Below are 10,189 nucleotides of genomic sequence, written 5' to 3'. Positions count from 1 at the left end.
TATTTTAAAGAATAATCGATTATTTTGTTCTTCAGATTTCTGGAAATCAATCAAGAACAATTTAATCGATTATTTAGCTGGATAATCGATTATTCCAGAGAGTTGTTCCTGAAATAATCGATTATTTTGGCAAATAATCGATTATTACAGCAAGGCATTCCACTTAGCCCACTTGCTGAAATAATCGATTATATTTAACAATAATCGATTATTTTGAGTCAGTTCTTAAAACTTCATTTTAAGTCTCAAAATAATTTTCCAATGTTTAACTCATCATCATCTACTCCCTACTTGATTCTAGACAAGATTTGCTCAATGCACAAAGCACACACAGACACAAATATGACAATTCATTTATAACAATTTGCTTCCTAAGCTCTATTACATAGCTATACTTCAAGGTATTTTTCTTGACTCTTCCTTGACTTTGTTTTTGTGTTCAATGTTGTTGTTGTACACTTGTTGTCTCCAAGTTGTTGTGATCATCAAAACTCTTAAAGTCTTCAGCTCCCCTAAGCTCAACAATCTCCCCCTTTTGGATGATGACAACCCATGAACTAATCCATGAACCAATATTCACTTAACTTCTTATGGTGCCATATTGTGCCACAAACCACCTGCACAACACACACACACAAGCACAATACCTGCAAACAACAACTAAACACACAATACACAATACCATTTCTCCCCCTTTGGCATTATCAAAAACAAAGTAAGCCAAGGTTAACAAAGAATTGCCATGTACAGATTCTCTCCAGCAATATTATCATAAATGAACCAATTTTGGTTCTGCAACTCAAACCAAATTTTAACCAATTTGTGATGCCAATTGTGCACCATATCACAAACCAAACCAAATCAAGTTAAGATAGTCATTTTCACAGTACAAAAACAGAGTATTCCAAAGCACAAATAATCACATTCCAACATATATGCTTACCAAAAATAGAGCATTTTGCATCAGCAATCCAAACCAAGCTTTGGAATCAAAATTGAACCAACACATTAACAAACAAGCTTCAAATTCATCAAATTTAAATTGTTCAACATCAAAAGCAATAAAAGTGTTCAGGAATTAAAATCATTACAACCCAAATGAACTTAAAAATTGTTCCAAACTTGAATTTAAAAACTAAACAAAATAACAAAAACAGAAATCACTCCTCATCGTCCGGAATACCAAGCTGCGTCTTGATGATTCTAACTTCATGATCTAGGTCGTCAAACCTATCAAGAATTCCAGAGAACATGGATTCATGTCTCCGTGACATCTCCATCATAGCATCCATTTTGTTGATCATGATCTGTTCAAACGGTGAGAACGGCTTCAGCTCCGGCTCAGCTTCTCTAGGCTCAGCTTCCACCTGTGGTGGCTGATCCTCTTCATGAGAAGGAACACCGTCCTCATCTGTAGCTGGTTCCGGGGTAGGAGAACATCTCCTTTAAAATCCCGCTTATCTTCTTGCTTCAGCATACCCATGTGGTGCAAAGAAGATTTCTCAATCTTATTTGACGCGTGTAGAACAATCTTTCTTTCACCTGTCAAATCTACTCCAGCATTTTCAAAAATTTTAGACAAGAGTAAAGCATAAGGAATCGGACCGTCTTCCTTTCTCCTTGCCTTCCAGATACAATCGTTCACAACTGACACCCAATCAATCTTAATTTTCTTCTTAATCACATGCATTAATAAAATGTCATCCTGAGACATTTGTGCATGGTTGTGTAACCTTGGTTTTAACATCCAGGCAATAATGAAAGAAATTAAACGAGAGTTTTTCTTCATACCTCCCGCCAAAAATTTCTCGTAGTTGGTGTTAGATGGAAGCCTTTGACAGTCCCGGAACGTTGTCAGTTCTTCAAAATCCCCGAAATTGAATGGTTGGGGTTTCTCCTTTCCGGTTCCGCTCAGCCCAACAGCCGCTTTCAATGTAGGTCCATTCAGCCTGATTAACTTCCCCTTAATCACAGATTGCATAACCCCATCATTAGTGGAGGCAAAACAGAGGAATAATCTTATTAGCTCCGGATAATAGGGTCCTTCCATTTCCAAGAATGCCTTCAACTCCTGATGCTCCAAAAGGGTTGGAAAGCTAAACCCCTCGTTCTTGAACCAATCAAGCTTCAAGGTCTTCGGAGGAATGATTCTCCGACCGGCGTACCACTCAAAATAGTATTCTTGAGCTTTCTCATCCGCAAACCACTTCGTGATTAGCTACCCAGAGGGAAGAGGACGCTTGCTCCCCCTCACTTCGAGCTTCTTGGGCCTTTTGGAAGAAGATGCCATGGTTGGGTCTTAGAGAAAGATGAAGAAGATGAAGAATTGTGTGGGTTAGGGTTTTGAGGGTTTGGGGAAAAATGAGAGAATGAGAGAATGAGAGAAGATCAGTTGAGAGAAGTGTTTTATGTCCTAACAAATTCTGGGTATAAGGGTAATGGGTAGTTTTAAGGGTTGGTGCGTAGATAACCATTTCAGGAAATTTTTAAAAAACTGCCCAGATAATCGATTATTTATGCAAATAATCGATTATTTGCATCAGAAAAATCTTTTAAAAACGAAATCTGATATGGATAATCGATTATTTTAAGGATAATCGATTATTACAGAGGGTAGTTTCTCCTAACACAACCCAGATAATCGATTATTTACAGAATAATCGATTATTCCAGTGACTTTTCAGATTCTACTACTCAGATAATCGATTATTACCCAAGATAATCGATTATTACAATGACTTTTGAGTTCCTTCTTACCAGATAATCGATTATTTCCCAAATAATCGATTATTTCATAAAACTCTTAGAATTCTTCATGTTCCAGATAATCGATTATTTCCCAAGATAATCGATTGTTTCCATAAATCACTTAAGATAATCGATTATATCTTAAGATAATCGATTATTCCAGTGAAGATTTGCTTCTCTGAAAATTTTAACTTCTCAAATTTTACCAAGACTTGTTTGCCACTTTCAAATATAATCTTTCACACATCTCTTACTTTCATTCTCACAACACAATCAATTCAAACTTGATTCATTAATTATTCCCAACTCAATTCTCAATTGATTGAACCTTTCTCTAGGTAGAGGTTTTGTAAAAATATCAGCAAGTTGTTTACTTGTCTCTACAAACTCCACAGCACAATCATTTCTTTGAACATGATCTCTCAAAAAGTGGTGTCTTATCTCAATATGCTTAGTCCTAGAGTGCAAAATTGGATTCTTGGTCAGATTTATTGCACTAGTGTTATCACACCTCAAAGGAATTTTGTTCAACTCAACTCCATAGTCTCTTAATTGTTGCTTCATCCAAAGAATTTGAGCACAACAACTTCCAGCTGCAATATACTCAGCCTCAGCTGTACTTAAAGCAACACAAGCTTGTTTTTTGCTATGCCATGAAACAAGTGCACTACCTAACAAGTGACAAGTTCCACTTGTGCTCTTTCTATCTAGTCTACACCCAGCATAGTCTGAATATGAGTAGCCTATCAGACTTAGTGAGACTCCCTTTGGATACCACAAACCAACATTAATTGTGCCTTTCAAATACTTAAGGATTCTCTTTACACTTTTCATATGAGATTCTTTAGGATTATCTTAGAATCTTGCACATAGGCACACAACAAACATTATCTCAGGCCTACTTGCTGTCAAGTACAAGAGTGATCCTATGATACCTCTATATTTTGAATTATCAACAACAATTCCATTTTCATCTAAGTCAAGATTGCAATTGTTTGATATTGGTGTGGCAGCCTCCTTACACCCTTCCATACCAAACTTTTTCAAAAGTTCATTGCAATACTTACTTTGACTTATGAAAGTTCCATCATGCATTTGTTTGACTTGTAATCCCAAAAAGAAGGTAAGTTCTCCCATCATTGACATCTCAAATTCTCCTTGCATGGTTTTAGCAAATTCTTTACAGAGAGAGATATTTGTAGATCCAAACACAATATCATCCACATATATTTGCACATACATTGTATCATTTTTAAACTTCTTGACAAACAATGTATTATCCACCTTTCCTCTTTCATAATCATTCTCAATTAGAAATTTGCTTAACCTGTCATACCAAGATCTAGGAGCTTGCTTCAAGCCATAGAGTGCCTTTTTGAGCTTGTACACATGATTAGGATTTTTGAAATCCACAAATCCAGGTGGCTGTTCCACATACACTTCCTCTTGTATCAGCCCATTGAGGAAAGCACTTTTTACGTCCATTTGATAAAGCTTGAAATTCTTTATGGTAGAATAAGCAAGAAGTAGTCTAATTGCTTCAATCCTTGCTACAGGGGCAAAAGTCTCATCATAATCAATTCCTTCTTCTTGATTATACCCCTTAGCCACTAGTCTTGCCTTATTTCTAAGAATTATTCCAGATTCATCAAGCTTATTTCTGAAAACCCACTTGGTTCCAATGATTGGATAATCTTTTGGTAATGGCACTAAATCCCACACTTCATTTCTTTCAAACTGATTTAGTTCCTCTTGCATAGCCATTAACCAATGTTCATCTTTAAGTGCTTCATCAATGTTCTTAGGTTCAACTTGTGACACAAATGCCATAGTGTTGCAAATATTTTTAATTGCACTTCTAGTTGAAACACCCTTTCCAATGCTTCCAATTATATTGTCCATTGATAAGTCTCTTGTGGTTTTCCATTCCTTTGGCAATTATTCACATGTTTCCTTTTGTTTCACATGTGACTCACTCTCCTTAGACACATCATTAGGTTCATTCTCCAATAGGGATTGATCAAGCAACTCAGTTAAATCCTCAACTTCAGTTTGTCTAGTCTCTTGCTTATTTGACTCATCAAATACCACATGGACCGATTCTTCTACAACTAGAGTTCTCTTATTATAAATTCTATAAGCTTTACTGTTTGTAGAGTATCCTAGAAAGATTGCCTCATCAGCCTTTGCATCAAACTTTCCAAGTTGTTCTTTCCCATTGTTCAGCACATAACACTTACACCCAAACACTCTAAAATATGAAATGTTAGGTTTCTTTCCTTTGTAAATTTCATAGGGTGTTTTCTTTAATATAGGCCGAATCTGAACTTTGTTTAACACATGACAAGTAGTGTTAATAGCATCAGCCCAAAAATATTTTGGCAAGTTTGTTTCATTCAACATTGTTCTAGCGAGTTCTTCTAAAGACCTATTTTTCCTCTCAACAACCCCATTTTGTTGAGGTGTCCTAGGTGCTGAGAAATTATGGTTTATACCATGTTCCTCACAGAATTTTTGAAACATTATGTTTTGAAACTCACCTCCATGATCACTTCTTATAGAGGTGATGTTTGAACACTTCTCATTTTGAACAAGTTTTGCAAATTTTCTAAAGGCATTAAAAGCATCATTTTTGTTTGCAAGAAACATAACCCATGTATATCTAGAATAGTCATCAACAATTACTAAGCCATAGTAGTTTCCGCCTAAGCTCATTGTTCTTGATGGACCAAACAAATCCATGTGAATTAATTGCAAAGGTCTAGATGTTGAAATCTGATTTTTACTTTTAAAGCTAGCCTTCACTTGCTTGCCCTTTTGACAAGCATCACATAGTTTGTCTTTTCCAAACTTGAGTTTAGGTAGACCAACCACTAATTCTTTCCTACACAGTTTATTTAGGTGATCCATATGAATGTGTGCTGCTCTCCTATGCCAAAGCCATATGTTTTCTTCTTGAGTTATTAGACACTTAGTGTTTGACATTATTATAGAGTGTTCTAAGTCAAGCATGTATATATTGTCAATTCTTTTAACAATGAATCTGATTTCTTTACTCTTTTTATCACATATCAAGCAACATGTATTATCAAATTCAATTTTAAAGCCTTTATCACTCAATTGACTAATACTCAGCAAATTATGTTTCAAGCCATCAACAAGCAAAACATTTTCAATCAATATTTGAGAGGAGGAATTACCAACATTGCCATGGCCAAGAATTTTGCCTTTATTGTTGTCACCATAGGTAACATACCCTTCATTCTTCAATTTCAGACTTGAGAATTTTGAGGGATCCCCGGTCATGTGCCTTGAGCAGCCACTATCAAGATACCATAGTAAATTTTTGGCCCTCAAGCATTCCTACAACACAAATTTAGAGGAAAAATTTAGGTACCCATGTGGAGGGTCCTTGTTGGTTAGTTCTCAGCCTTTGACTCTTCTCAACCCAAATCATTTTTCCACTTGGAACTCCATATTTTCTTGAATAGCAGTTCCTAATTGTATGACCTTTTTTACAACAATAAAAACAAGTTGCTTGTCTAGAAAAGTTTCTTTTGAGTTTTCTAAAATTTTGACTTTTCACAAAAGCTACTTTCTTTGACACAATTGGTATGCTTGTACTTGGATTAAAGCCAAGTCCACTCCTATCAAAAGTGTTTCTTTGTTTTCCCAAAAGAATATTCAAATTTGCATTTCCCTTTGTGAACCTTGCAAGTGTGGATTTTAAGTCAGCATTTTCTTTTTCAAAATCTTTGCAATGTTCACAAACATCTTTTGAGGAATGAGCTTCACTAAAGTTAAACATAGTTTGAAGATTTTCATGCTCATGCTTCAAATCTTCAAGCTCTTGTTCAGCTTCAATTAAAGCATTTTCATACCATTTCAGCTTGTTTTTCAACTTTGAATTTAAGGCACCTAATTTGACAGTTTCTTCATGAATTTGTATAAAAGCTTCTTGAAGCTGATCATAATCCGGATTGGATTCAAGGTCAGAGTCACTTACAATTGTGTCATGGTCAGTTCCAGCCATCAAGCACAGGTTGTTCTCCTCACATTCAGATTCATCACTTGATGTGCTTGAGTCATTATCTTCCCAAGCAATGTAGGCTCTCTTTCCTTTTGCATTTTTCTTAATTTTCTTCTCCTCTTGTTGCTTCTTCAAGAGATTTGGACACTCAGCTTTCATGTGTCCCGGTTTACCACATTTAAAGCAATTAAAGGAGGATGTGCTTGCTTCCTCTTTCTTGTTTGACTTCTTATTGAATTTGTAGGGGGAATTCTTCTTTCTTCTCATGAACTTTCTGAACTTCTTTACCAGCAAATTGAAGTTCTCGGTTTCGGAATCATCGGAGCTTGTTTCTTCACACACCTCTTTACCTTTGGCAGATTTCAAGGCTTTTAATGACACTCCTTTTCCTTTCTTATCTTGCTGCTCATGTTCATCAAATATGTGCAGCTTTTGCTCATGCTCCCTTAATTTCCCAAAGAGAGTAGTTAATGTCAAGGAGGTCAAATCCTTTGATTCTTCAATGGTTGTCACCTTTGCTTGCCATGATCTATCCAAGCATTGCAGCACTTTTAGATTCAGCTCTTCCTTTTCAAATTTCCTGCCAAGGTCAACAAGGTGATTTATCAAGTGTGTAAATCTTTTTTGAAAATCAGAAATAGATTCACCATTTTGCATTCTAAACAGCTCATATTCTCTAATGAGAGTATGCTTTCTTGATCTCTTTACATCGCTTGTTCCTTCATGAGTGACTTGCAAAGTGTCCCACATTTCTTTAGCAGATAAGCATTGTGAAATTCTGAAAAATTCATCAATAGACAATGCAGATGTTATGATGTTTTTGGCTCTTTTGTCATGTTGGGCTCTTCTCTTTTCCTCATCACTCCACTCACTCCAATGTTTTTCCTTAAGCTTACCATCATCATTCTTTTTCATAGGGATATAGGGTCCATTTTCTATAGCATCCCATACAGCAATATCAATAGCTTCAATGAAAATTCTCATCCTAATCTTCCAATAGACATAATTTTCACCATTGAAAATAGGACGTCTATGTATAGAGACACCCTCACCATAGGGTAGGTTGTTGTTGGCCATTTTTAAATCTTGAATAACTCTCAAGAACCTTGCTCTGATACCAATTGTTAGAAAAGAATGGCCCAATCCAAGAGGGGGGTGAATTGGATTCAATGACCCTTTAAAAATTTATCAGAGTTTTGGATCGTAAATTCAATCAAAACTTTTCTATGACAGAATTTTCAAATGAAGCACTCTTAAAGACTTGTTACAATGATATGAATGCAATGTGCAACTTGATTACAAGACAATGAGGTTCAAATATAATATCCAATTATAGATTTAAACCATCAAAATTCACATACACATGTTAATCAAGTTTTATCTTCTTTAAAGCACAACCAAGAAATTACAAAATGAGAGATAAGGTTGAAGAAGATTGCACAAGTCTTTTATACTGGTTCAGCCACTCCACATGTGACCTACATCCAGTCCTTAATCACCACCTGATTAAGATTTGATCCACTATCTTTTAGCAAGAAGGTTTACAAGCACACACACATGCATATACTTCACTACAAAAAGATAACCACTTTCTTGACCCCAAGAAAGTAACCCTTGTAGAACCCACTACAAGAAACTTCACCACTTGAGAAACCCTTCTCAAGATTTTTCACAAAGATTCACAAAGAATAAAATGAAACGAATTCACCTGGAATTCTTGAACAAATCTTTGTCTTCCTCTTTCAAGAGTATGATGATGATGATGATTTCCTCACAAGCTTTTCACAAACGTTTTTCTCTTGGATTTCACAAAGAAAACTCTCCAAGATGTCACACAGACTCTCTAAAACGTTTTTACCAGTTGATTATCAGTTTTTACTCAATGTTCTAAAGTTTCAAAAGAGTTCAAACTATTTATAAAAATTCAAACCCAGATAATCGATTATTTTAAAGAATAATCGATTATTTTGTTCTTCAGATTTCTGGAAATCAATCAAGAACAATTTAATCGATTATTTAGCTGGATAATTGATTATTCCAGAGAGTTGTTCCTGAAATAATCGATTATTTTGGCAAATAATCGATTATTACAGCAAGGCATTCCACTTAGCCCACTTGCTGAAATAATCGATTATATTTAACAATAATCGATTATTTTGAGTCAGTTCTTAAAACTTCATTTTAAGTCTCAAAATAATTTTCCAATGTTTAACTCATCATCATCTACTCCCTACTTGATTCTAGACAAGATTTGCTCAATGCACAAAGCACACACAGACACAAATATGACAATTCATTTATAACAATTTGCTTCCTAAGCTCTATTACATAGTTATACTTCAAGGTATTTTTCTTGACTCTTCCTTGACTTTGTTTTTGTGTTCAATGTTGTTGTTGTACACTTGTTGTCTCCAAGTTGTTGTGATCATCAAAACTCTTAAAGTCTTCAGCTCCCCTAAGCTCAACAATCTCCCCCTTTTTGATGATGACAACCCATGAACTAATCCATGAACCAATATTCACTTAACTTCTTATGGTGCCATATTGTGCCACAAACCACCTGCACAACACACACACACAAGCACAATACCTGCAAACAACAACTAAACACACAATACACAATACCATTTCTCCCCCTTTGGCATTATCAAAAACAAAGTAAGCCAAGGTTAACAAAGAATTGCCATGTACAGATTCTCTCCAGCAATATTATCATAAATGAACCAATTTTGGTTCTGCAACTCAAACCAAATTTTAACCAATTTGTGATGCCAATTGTGCACCATATCACAAACCAAACCAAATCAAGTTAAGATAGTCATTTTCACAGTACAAAAACAGAGTATTCCAAAGCACAAATAATCACATTCCAACATATATGCTTACCAAAAACAGAGCATTTTGCATCAGCAATCCAAACCAAGCTTTGGAATCAAAATTGAACCAACACATTAACAAACAAGCTTCAAATTCATCAAATTTAAATTGTTCAACATCAAAAGCAATAAAAGTGTTCAGGAATTAAAATCATTACAACCCAAATGAACTTAAAAATTGTTCCAAACTTGAATTTAAAAACTAAACAAAATAACAAAAACAGAAATCACTCCTCATCATCCGGAATACCAAGCTGCGTCTTGATGATTCTAACTTCATGATCTAGGTCGTCAAACCTATCAAGAATTCTAGAGAACATGGATTCATGTCTCCGTGACATCTCCATCATAGCATCCATTTTGTTGATCATGATCTGTTCAAATCGTGAGAACGGCTTTAGCTCCGGCTCAGCTTCTCTAGGCTCAGCTTCCACCTGTGGTGGCTGATCCTCATCATGAGAAGGAACACCGTCCTCATCTGTAGCTGGTTCCGGGGTAGGAGGAACATCTCCTTTAAAAACCCACTTATCTTCTT

Source organism: Cajanus cajan, chromosome 7, assembly GCF_000230855.2.
Source record: "Cajanus cajan strain Asha chromosome 7, NIPB_CcT2T_4, whole genome shotgun sequence".
NCBI lineage: Eukaryota > Viridiplantae > Streptophyta > Magnoliopsida > Fabales > Fabaceae > Cajanus > Cajanus cajan.
The sequence above is the reverse complement of the archived record's forward strand: the minus strand, read 5'-3'. Positions refer to the sequence as shown.